Below are 12500 nucleotides of genomic sequence, written 5' to 3' on the forward strand. Positions count from 1 at the left end.
ACTGCTGAATCCTGTATGCAGGATGATGCAATTAAGATTTCCTGTTGTTCCTGATCTCTCAGATTTATTACAGGTTAATAAATCTCATATCCTCTTATTGAACAGGTTTCCATATTTTTATAATTACAGGTGCTAGTTTTGCAACAAGTGTAAATTATTTATCTTTGGAGAACATGAAATTTCCCGGCGTTCTTTCCCAACAAATTGATTGTTTTCTACAAAGTTTAATTAATTATTTGGTCAAAGTATTAAACTCTGTGTATTTATAATATTTCTTCCATACTGCTTCTCACGGAGCTTAATGTAACGATGTCGTGCTCTCACTGTTGTATATATATTTTTTCCTTCTCCTGTTTTCCATTTTTCCATTAGATCTAATTCGATTATTTTGTATATCATAATAATATTTTTCCTGTTTTTTTTTCTTTTCTCGTGTCAATTCCCGTTCAAGTCTTGTTCCAGACCTCATCACTTTTAGTTTTCGTGTGAGTTTTAATCAGCTATGGACGCTATGTCGCATATTCCAATGTCGCAAATGTCGTATAACTTGGGAAGTGAGCCCTAATTAGGGTTTCTGAAAGCTCTTGCGTATACGTCTAATTGCCGAGCACTTAATACTGATCGTATTACGCACCATATCCTGAGCCGCTGACTGGAGCATCACGCTCTGTTTTGTCTCCCATAACTTTGAAACGACCTGTTAAACCATGATTACTGCCTCTTAACTTCTTCCAGAACTTCCCTCCACTCCCAGCTCAAGAACTGATGATGTTGCTTTACTTACGCCTTACTTGCTTCCAGAAACACATGCAGTCCAGTGTGTCTGGTCTTTCTGGCCGGGGTCAATGATATCCATATCTACTCGACGTGTTCAGTGTCATGAATTAGGTCAAAATCTGATTCGCATTCACCTTGGACTTTTCCCCACCGATCAAATGGCTCTGACGCTTCACAGCCTCCAGAATGGATCACGGCCACAAACTCACAACTCTTGGCAACTGTAATTTGTCGCTTCTCAACTTCCAAAGCTGGTCTTTCATTAGAACACCCTCAAATTGATGCTGCTGCAAATACTTCTGCTGTTGCTGCTGCTGAAAATCTTACTGCTAACGCTTCAAAGAATCCTTTTGCTGCTAATGCTCATTCTGCTATTACTGCCTATTCTGAGGTTACTAGACTGGTGTTAGTGCTGTTGTCAATGCTGCTGTGTGCTAGTATTGCCGTTGCTTTTATTTCTAGTGTTGATGTACCGCTGCCATTCTGCTTCTACTATTGACGTTGATGCTGCTTCAGTGCTAATGCAGCTGTTGTTAGTGTTGCTGTTAGTAGTGCTTCTTCTGCATCTAATGTTGCTTGTAATGTCGTTGTTACTAACTGTGCTTTTGCGTCAAATGCTCTTGTTGCTGCTAACATTGTTGCTGCTGTTGATGATGCTGTTATTCCGTGATCCTATCTAATCCTTGTCGCTTATTGGTACAGTTTTAGGTGTTTGATAAAATCGTCTGTGCGTATGTGGCAGGATATGAATAAGTGGGCTTGTGTGTGTATGTACGCATTAATGTATGTGTGTATGTATTGTATGACTGTAATGCATGTATATTTTTATACAAGTTGAAAGTTAACGCAGAAAGAAGAAACGTGATAGGAGTTAACAGGAAAGTAAGGAATAATTGAAGGTCTGATGGTAAGGTAGAAGTAAGTTGGAAGTGAATGTATTTAGATACTTGGGAGTGGATGTGTCAGCAGAACGTGCTATGAAGGAAGAGGGGAATCTAGGATTATTATTATTATTATTATTATTATTATTATTATTATTATTATTATTATTATTATTATTATTATTATTATTATTATTATTATTATAATTAGGGGGAAGTGGTAAACTCATAGGGGTCAAGCAGTTCCTGAATAATGGAAAAGTAATCAGGCTCGATGCAATTAAATTGAGAAGTCTAATTCATTTTAATACGAGAATATCCAAAAAACACTAAGGAAGCCTTCTCTAAGGGGTAAAAAAAAGGACTAGATGAGAAAAAGAAAGCCACAGAATTGTTGAAGAGGTCTGTGGATAAAAATAAAAGTGTACAGAAGTAAAAGCGTCGATAAGCGTAAGAAGGGAAATTTTTCAGAGGATAATGGATAGTGTGAAGGCGTGTGCAGACACTGGAGTTGTCGTGTTTGAGATCAATGTCTGGTATGATTACTAATCAGAGAAACGAAGAAAAAAGCTAATCTTTTTATTTTGGGTTATTTTAATGCTGAGTAGAATGGTGGTTAGCGTGTGTCTTACCTCGTGTCTGGTGTGTGGATGGTCCAGTCTCTCACGCTTCCCTCCTCTTAACACACGCCAAGTTAGACTTTGCAAAACAAAAAAACCCTTGACTATTATGAGATCCTGCCTATCTTTATAAAAGGCAGCAGACACCTGGATTCAATAATGATCCATACTCTACTTGTAAAGTACAAGTTCCGTACTTCCCACCTTCAAAGCTTTTCCGATTTGGAAAGAGTAGTGTTAAAATCTAAGTACTTTCCACCAGATCGGGTTATTTTTCCAAAGAGTGAAGGCAGGCAATGATTTTAGTTTATTTTTCAAGAAAGAAACCCTGGTATGGGCGTTTCTCATAAGATGACTTGTTCAATAGTTCCAGCTTTAGTACAAGAGCGAGGTAAAGCAGTGTCTGAAAACAAATGCGAAAGTGACTTGGCTGACAGCCTTATGGCTGACCAAGGTATCAACGACCGCTGTCTACTCTGTGATGGTCTCTAGTAAAGAAAGCAAGCATAGAGAGAGTTTTAATATATAAGAGAGGAAAGGAGACAAGTAGGATGGTCTTTGATGATACATTCTGGCTGATGTAACCTGACATGGTCAATGTTCTTGATATCAATAATGTTTTGGAGATGAGAGAGAAAGACAGAGAGAGAGAGAGAGAGAGAGAGAGAGAGATCGTTTCTCAGGACGCAATTCATAGCTTCGTTACCATTCTTTCCAAACAGATGAGTTCTTCTCACACTATCCAAGATTTGATACAGAGATTAAACTTAGTTTCCTCTCCAAATATTGCAAGTGTACAGTACACTACAAACCACACCGTCACTAACAATATATACACACCCAAATTTTAGACCAGCTAGCATACACAAAGATCCAGCACATTCCTATTAAAACTCTCTTAAAGTTGCTATCGAGACCACTCGAGACCACTCTTGTTTACGATGGCAGGGACGACCCAGAGGAAATTTAATCTCTTAATTGTTTTGCCGTAGCTATTATCTAAGCCTGGCCAAGAGCTTTTGGTTCATGGACTATTGCTCTTGGCGGAGGTAATTATATATATATATATATATATATATATATATATATATATATATATATATATATATATATATATATATATATATATATATATATATATATATATATACATACATATATATATATATATATATATATATATATATATATATATATATATATATATATATATATATATATATGTCGTGCCGAATAGGCAGAACTTGCGATCTTGGCTTAAATAGCAACGCTCATCTTGCCATATAGGACAAGTGAAAATTTGTGTATGCAATAATCTCGCCAAAATCATTCTGAACCTAACGAAAAAAAATATATTTCACTCTGTTTGTTTAGTATTAAATTATTGTAAACAAATCTAAAATATATTTAGTTGGGTTAGGCTAAAATAAATTGTTCTTGTTATAATAAGGTTAGGTAAGTTTTCTAAGTTCCTTTTGGTGCAAAATTATAAATTTTTACATCAACATTAATGAAAAAAATATATCTTTAAACGTATAAGAGAAAATTTTAGAAAGGACTTAATTTTAAATGAGTTCTTGCTAATTGACCAGTTTTACATATTCGGCACGATATATATATATATATATATATATATATATATATATATATATATATATATATATATATATATATATATATATATATATATATATATATATATATATATATATATATATATATATATATATATATATAAAGTTATTAATGTCAAAGAAATATCAATTGTCTTTAGAAAGGACAATTTGTCTAAAAATATTCCACAATCTACTGAAGAGAATGATTGAAGGATAAATCCTTCATTTATGACTTGTTTACTCACCATCACCGACTTGTTCACTCACCATCACCGACTTGTTCACTCACCATCACCGACTTGTTCACTCACCATCACCGACTTGTTTACTCACCAACATCGACTTGTTCACTCACCATCATCGACTTGTTTACTCACCAACATCGACTTGTTCACTCACCATCACCGACTTGTTCACTCACCATCACCGACTTGTTCACTCACCATCACCGACTTGTTCACTCACCAACATCGACTTGTTCACTCATCATCACCGACTTGTTCACTCACCATCACCGACTTGTTCACTCACCATCACCGACTTGTTCACTCACCAACACCGACTTGTTCACTCACCATCACCGACTTGTTCACTCACCATCACCGACTTGTTCACTCACCATCACCGACTTGTTCACTCACCATCACCGACTTGTTCACTCACCATCACCGACTTGTTCACTCTCCATCACCGACTTGTTCACTCACCATCACCGACTTGTTCACTCACCATCACCGACTTGTTCACTCACCATCACCGACTTGTTCACTCACCATCACCGACTTGTTCACTCACCATCACCGACTTGTTCACTCTCCATCACCGACTTGTTCACTCACCATCACCGACTTGTTCACTCACCAACATCGACTTGTTCACTCACCATCACCGACTTGTTCACTCACCATCACCGACTTGTTCACTCACCAACACCGACTTGTTCACTCACCATCACCGACTTGTTCACTCTCCATCACCGACTTGTTCACTCATCATCACGAACTTGTTCACTCACCATCACCGACTTGTTTACTCACCATCACCGACTTGTTCACTCACCATCACCGACTTGTTCACTCACCATCACCGACTTGTTCACTCACCATCACCAACTTGTTCACTCACCATCACCGACTTGTTCACTCACCATCACCAACTTGTTCACTCACCATCACCAACTTGTTTACCCACGAGCACCGCCTTGTCCATATTAAAACAGGAACAAAACATGTTCGTTCTCAGAAGTGTGACGAAGTTCCTTAACGACTCTGTCGCACGACCTGATGTGGTGATCGTGCGTGCTAACGAGCGAAGTAATGCCTATCACTTACTAATTTATTGACCGGCTAATTTGCCTGAAACGAAGTAGAAAGGGGCTTGGTAGGTGTAAAAAAAAGGGTCTATATATGTATATATATATATATATATATATATATATATATATATATATATATATACACATATATATATATATATATATATATATATATATATATATATATATATATATATATATATATATATATATATATATATATATATATATATATATATATATATATATATATATATATATATATATATATATATATATATATATATATATATATATATATATATATATATATATAAAGAATTAAGCCTTTCTATGTCATTTAGTATCAGGAGTAACGTAGCCTCGATATTCTGTTCAATCCTAAATTATCTACCCAACATGGATTTTAACTGTATCTCGGTGTCTGGTATTCCTTGGTCCTTGGTTATATCCTGGTGCTTGGTTATAATTTGGTGCCTGGTTATATCCTGGTGCCTGGTTATATATTGGTGCTGGTTATATCTTGGTGCCTGATTATTTCTTGGTGCCTGATTATTTCTTGGTGCCTGGTTGTATCTTGGTGCCTGGTTGTATCTTGGTGCCTGGTTATATTTCATAAGGTTTCATAATTCAACTACTTTCATAAAAGTAATTCCGCTAACCCCAAACAACAAAAGAAAACGCTATTATTATTATTATTATTATTATTATTATTATTATTATTATTATTATTATTATTATTATTATTATTATTATTATTATTATTATTAGTAGTAGTAGTAGTAGTAGTAGTAGTATTCAAATAACTTTAACGTCTACCCTCCAGTGTTAATTCATATTCCTTTAATTTCCACCGACTCGTGTTAAATTCCACCCTTTTGTTATTCGTGTGAGAACAAAGCAGTTAGATATGAAATGTTGTTAATGAAGTCTTGTAATGGCTTGTGTTGCCCAAGGTAGACCTGATTGGATACTGGAGGTCGTCATGTGTATGTTACAGAAACACTGGCGTTGTGTAGAAGTTGATGTCTGAAGCATACTGTAACACCTGGTCTGGTTTAGCGGTCGATATCTGAAGCATACAGTAACAATGGCCTGACTTAGGCTTCGATGTCTACACCATACAGAAAAACTAGCCTGGTTTAGAGGTCAATGTCAGTAACATACAGCAACACTTTCCTGCCATGGGAAATTTCTGTCCAAGCCTGAGTAAAAAAAAACTAATTTTATTACCATAGGTGTAGACTAAAACAGTCATATCACAGGATCAGAATGAAGCTCTCATAAACTACCAGTCAACCCTTAATTACAAAGACGTCAACAACAAATCAACATGTTTACTCTTTTAGGGTATTACGAAGATGTCTCCCGTTGATTCATCTGGCTAGTGGATTAGCAATCTCTCTACTTGACAAGTATGTTTGGCACAAACATGTCCTCTGATAATCTGCATTGTCCATGTGGACGAGGTGATGTATGATCCTTATTTAATTGGCTCTTGAACCAGCGTATTTAATATTTTTACACATAAGAGCCAAGATAACGTAAATGATAATGATTTTCATCATTATGATTATAAGATACTAGACGCTAGTTTTTTCCTAATCATACTAGTCTTCCCATAAAGAATCTGACCCGAGTAAAATAATCGTTCCTACAATGTCCTAGTTTTTTATGCCTTAACAATCCAAAACGTTCAGCGTAAAATTTCGCGTTTTGAAAGAAATTTCGAGATTTTGCAGTGCTCCTGTCGAAGGGATGTGTTGAGGATGGTGTCAACAAGCTATTCCAAGAAGCAGTTCAGTTTAGGTGGCTTGGTACGTGGCAGAGAACTTCCTAATTACCCTCACTTGAAACTCCATTTAACCAAATGGGTGGTTACAGACTTGTCTCTGTACCCATCTATATTTTTAGTAACTGTAGTTACTAAAAATATGCAGATTAATATTTTCGACATACAGACAGACAGACAGACAGACACACACACACACACACACACACACACACACACACACACACACACACACACACACACACACACACACACACACACACACACACACACACACACACAAACACACACACACACACACACACCAAAGAGTTAGCTGAGCAGTATTCCAGCAAGTTTAATGTAGTACAAGAATGGTATACAATACCGACAAGATGAAATTAAGACACATGTGCAACATCTGGGTATCTTTATTGCAGACGTTTCGCCATCCAGTGGCTTTATCAATACAAATTCCAGGACATAACTTGAAGACAGTAGAACTATGCACAGAAGATGAGGTAATCAGTCCCTCAACCTTGGAGTAGGTGCGAAGAGCACCGTAGTCGTGGAGATTCTGAAGAAGAAGCAAGGCGCCTGACGCTTATATACTAACGTCAGGTGGAAATGGGACGTGTAGCAGAAGAGGGCATAGTCACTGATAGGCGGGATTTCCCCGAGGAAGTAGGTCCTACCCAATGAGATGGGTTAGTTGTAGTAGTAGTAGTAGTCGTAATCGTGAAGGTTATGTACTTCCACTGGGGAATCCCGCCTACCAGTGACTATGCCCTCGTCTGCTACACGTCCCATTTCCACCTGACGTTAGTATATAAGCGTCAGGCGCCTTGCTTCTGCTTCAGAATCTCCACGACTACGGTGCTCTTCGCACCTACTCCAAGGCTGAGGGACTGATTACCTCATCTTCTGTACATAGTTCTACTGTCTTCAAGTTATGTCCTGGAATTTGTATTGATAAAGCTACTGGATGGCGAAACGTCTGCAATAAAGATACCTAGATGTTGCACATGTATCTTAATTTCATCAAGGTTAATGTAGCTTAACCGTCATACACATTAGTACTGACAGCGTCGCAACCAAACTGAAACACGAGGGATGAGATCTAGAAGGCAAAGACCAAAGCTAAATGTCTCATTGAACATAAGAAGCATTACCAAAAAAAGTCCTAAAATGTTCGAACAGTTGTTAATGACAATCATTAACTTTGGGCGAAATGTTAAAGACCTAGGAATAACAGAGCACGTGGGGAATGAGACGCAATCAGGATTGATTTAAGGAAGTGCAGAGTAGATCCAATTCCCTGGGTAAAGAGCCCTTCCCCGGCATCAAGGTAGTATCCCTCCCTGAAGACTGAAGCAGCTGGAAAGACGAACGCAGCAGAGGAAAGCAACGACATGCATCGTCTACACGAAGGTTGAGAGGCTGGGACAGGGAGCTGTAGCTCAACACCCGTAGTTACAAATGAATGAATCCAAAGAGTAGTGCATGTATAACCACAGGCATACACGGTGATGCACGTGCGTACTCGCCGCTCACTCCAGCACGAACGTAGGCGTACCATAATTATTGGTTAAGATTTTCATTCACTTGGGGTCACATTTAGAAGTTACCAGATATTAAGTCAACAACTGAGTACTGACATTACTTTCTTTCACTTTCTCTACCAACAACAATAACAAAAAACATCAAAAAGAAAAATTAAAACATCAGTAGCAATAATTTCAATAACAATAATATCATTAAAGCTAGTACAAAACTCAATGAAAACAAGAAATTCTCTCTCTTTCCCTCTTTCTCCTTGTATCTTTCTCTGTCTGTCTGTCTCTGCCTCTCTCTCTCTGTCTGTCTTTCTCTTTTGTTCACCTTCATCTCTGTTTCTAGACGCTGCTCCCCCAAAAATATCATGACATAAGACGGAGATAGTGACATATTGCACTTGTATTGCTCGTGTGTGTGTGTGTGTGTGTGTGTGTGTGTGTGTGTGTGTGTGTGTGTGTGTGTGTGTGTGTGTGTGTGTGTGTGTGTGTGTGTGTGTGTGTGTGTGTGTGTGTGTGTGTGTGTGTGTGTGTGTGTGTGTGTGTGTGTGTGTGTATGTGTGTGTGTGTGTGTGTGTGTGTGTATGTGTGTGTGTGTGTGTGTGTGTGTGTATGTGTGTGTGTGTGTGTGTGTGTGTGTATGTGTGTGTGTGTGTGTGTGTGTGTGTGTGTGTGTGTGTGTGTGTGTGTGTGTGTGTGTGTGTGTGTGTGTGTGTGTGTGTGTGTGTGTGTGTGTGTGTGTGTGTGTGTGTGTGTGTGTGTGTGTGTACTCACCTAGTTGTTACCTAGTTGTAGTTGCAGGGGTAGAGCCATAGCTCCTAGCTGCGCCTCTTCGCTGGTCGCTACTAGGTTCACTCTCTCCCTTCTCCACGAGCTTCATCAAACCTCTTCTTAAAGCTATGTATGGATCCTGCCTCCACAACATCACTCTGCAGATTGTCCGACTTCCTGACAACTCTATGACTGAAGAAATACTTCCTAACACTCCTGTGACTCATTTGGGTTTTAACTTCCAGTTGTGACCCCTTGTTGCTGTGTCACATCTCTGAAACGTCCTGTCCCTATCCACGTTGTCAATTCCTCTCAGTATTTTATATGTCGTTATCATGTCAATCCTATCCCTCCTGTCCTCCAGTGTCGTCAGGTCGATTTCTCTTAACCTCTTCTCGTAGGCCATACCCCATAGCTTAGAAACTAGTCTTGTTGCAAACCTTTGCACTTTCTCTAATTTCTTGACGTGTTTGAATTGAACAAAAACAAAGAATTTAGTCTGATGTCTTCTCAGTGTGAAGGCAATCTGCTGACCAGAAATTCTATTTACTAACAATGAAGGGCAGTTGTTTTTAAGTGTTGATGGATCTTTCTCTGGGAGTCCCTAATACCGTCTTTCCCAGCTTTGGCTTGAAGAAGAATGGTGGCTGCCAAGGTTCACAACTTACCTACAATTTGGGGAGGAAGCCTTGGACATCGTTTCGCTACCTGGTAATTGTCCACGACTGCTCGGAAGGTCGTCGATTAAAATTTCCTCTGCAAATTGTGGGTCAGTCATGACAAAGATCGGCAAGGAGACATCATGTGTCTTTACGTCACTTTGATAAGGTAATTAAGTCTCTCTCTGGGCGTCAAGCTGTCTTCCTGAACCATGAAAATCTAAATAACTTAATTTAACGCTGCATAGCTCAATGGTTCTTGCAACTCGAAACTCCATTGAAGACTTGCTGGTTTCTTTAATAATACAAGTTTGAATCAAATACACGACAACTTATTAAAAAGTACTTTCTCTTACTATCTCCTATAAGTTCCTCCTAACAACCACACATCTTGATTCATACTCTATCGACAGTTTATTTAATCTTCTGGCAAAACTTGCGCTCCCGGTCACATCAAATGGGTCTTACACTACGCCGATAAAACAAGTTTTGTGACAAGTTTATGATGGTAAAGTTAAATGGAGAAAGAGTGGGAAATGATAGTGTCTTGGTGGTAAATTAACGTAATGGTAAAGGAAAGAGTAACGTGATGATGAGAGAGCAAGGTGATGGTGAGAGTAACGCGGTGGTGACAGAGTAACGTGATCTTGCGACAGGGTGAGATTTAACGACTAATTCTCAATAGGAGGGTGTTAAGGTATGGTCGAAAATTTGGGAAATTTAGAAGTCAGTTTCACTGCTGTTACTTTAGGACCAAGATCTGAGAATTGGGAGAGAAGACTAATGGTTGAATAAGGTGGGTGAACATCAAGGATAAAGTAACATTAGTTTTTGTGGGGATAAGGAGTAAGAAAATATAAAGCTGGGAGTTAAGAGAATGGAAAATAACACGAGGGGGTGGAAAATAAGATAATATGAAGTAACACTAGTGGGTAGAAATTAAGGTTATTGGAATGAATTTAATTAGACATCACTGAGTATTTATGAAGGGTACAAGTAACTAGCACATGTACTAGGTACGTGAACTGGGAGAAATTTAACAAGAGGGCGAGAGTGTAATGAACTGTTACATCTTATCATATCATTATACCTTCCCATACACTCACCGCACGAAAGCTGTGACATTATTGTCGTGACTACACCTAACCCAGCTCTATACGTCTCAGTAAAATAAATTGGCTGAACTCCGACAGCACTACGTTTGCTTGGTCCTGGCGCATATACACACAGGAAATATGCATAGCGTAACAGTGCTAATAGTATACATCTTCGACAAGTAGATGAACAAGACATATATAACTAACGGGTATCGTTTTTGCACATATGTGACGTTCATGCATAGCTCACATGTAACCTCGTTCTTAGTCCTCAAGAATAGCCTAACAGTAATTTCCGAACTGCAGAAAAAGAATATGACATTCTCGAGATTTTTCTGTCACAATAATTGTATTTTCAGAAGCGACTGCTTTGTACCTAACATTACAACATCTCACTATGATGTGGGGCACTCCGGGCAGAGGCATGACATTAGGCCATTTGTGAAAATCTCATTTCTTTTGAACAGAACTCTGCATTGTGTAATTGTCTGAAGTTTCATCAGATTAGTCCATTACGGTCTTCAGGACCATAATTGGAGCACTTAACCAAAATTAAAAAAAAAAAACACCGAAATTTTGCGCAGATGAGAATGTTCCGAGAGGGTGTCTCAGTGTAACCTTCTATCTAATAGGATGGAAGGCGTCATAAGATAGTGTAATAGCAGTTTTCCTTTCAGGTTGAGTGTCTTGGTGCCGATGATGTTTTTTTTTTCCAAAGAATAGGAGATATCCACCAGTTTACTAGGATCAAATCCGATTATTTCCCATAGCTTCCATTCCCCTGCCACAGTGAATGTCCAGAAGGAATTTAGCACCACTCTTTAATATATATATATATATATATATATATATATATATATATATATATATATATATATATATATATATATATATATATATATATATATATATATATATATATATATATATGTTGTGCCGAATAGACATAAATGGTCAGTTAGCAAGAACTCATTTAAAATTAAGTCCTTTCTAAAATTTTCTCCTATACGCTTAAAGATATATCTTTTCATTTATGTTAATGTAACAATTAATAATTTTGTACCAAAAGAACGTTAGAAAAGTTACCTAACCTTATTATAACAAGCGCAATTTAATTTAGCCTAATAATTTAATAATAAACAAACAATGAAATATGTTTTTTTTCGTTAGGTTCAGAACGATTTTTGCGAAATTATTGCATACACAAATTTTAGCTTGCCTTATTCGGCAAGAAGAGCGTTGCTATTTAAGCCAAAATCGCAAGTTTTACCTATATGTCGTGCCGAATACGTACAGAATTATTAATTTTTAAACTAACATAAGTGAAAAAAACGTACGTATAAGAGAAAATATTTGAAAGGACTTTATATATATATATATATATATATATATATATATATATATATATATATATATATATATATATATATATATATATAT

General features: G+C 37.4%; 1 protein-coding gene across 5 annotated transcripts in view; it reads right to left on the bottom strand.

Moving 5' to 3' along the window:
- The window catches only part of LOC128688933 (putative neural-cadherin 2), a 971397-nt gene that overhangs the window by 343582 nt on the left and 615315 nt on the right, over positions 1 to 12500 (bottom strand). The gene's annotated exons all lie outside the window — the stretch shown is intronic.

This window comes from Cherax quadricarinatus, chromosome 16 (genome assembly GCF_038502225.1).
Source record: "Cherax quadricarinatus isolate ZL_2023a chromosome 16, ASM3850222v1, whole genome shotgun sequence".
Lineage (NCBI taxonomy): Eukaryota > Metazoa > Arthropoda > Malacostraca > Decapoda > Parastacidae > Cherax > Cherax quadricarinatus.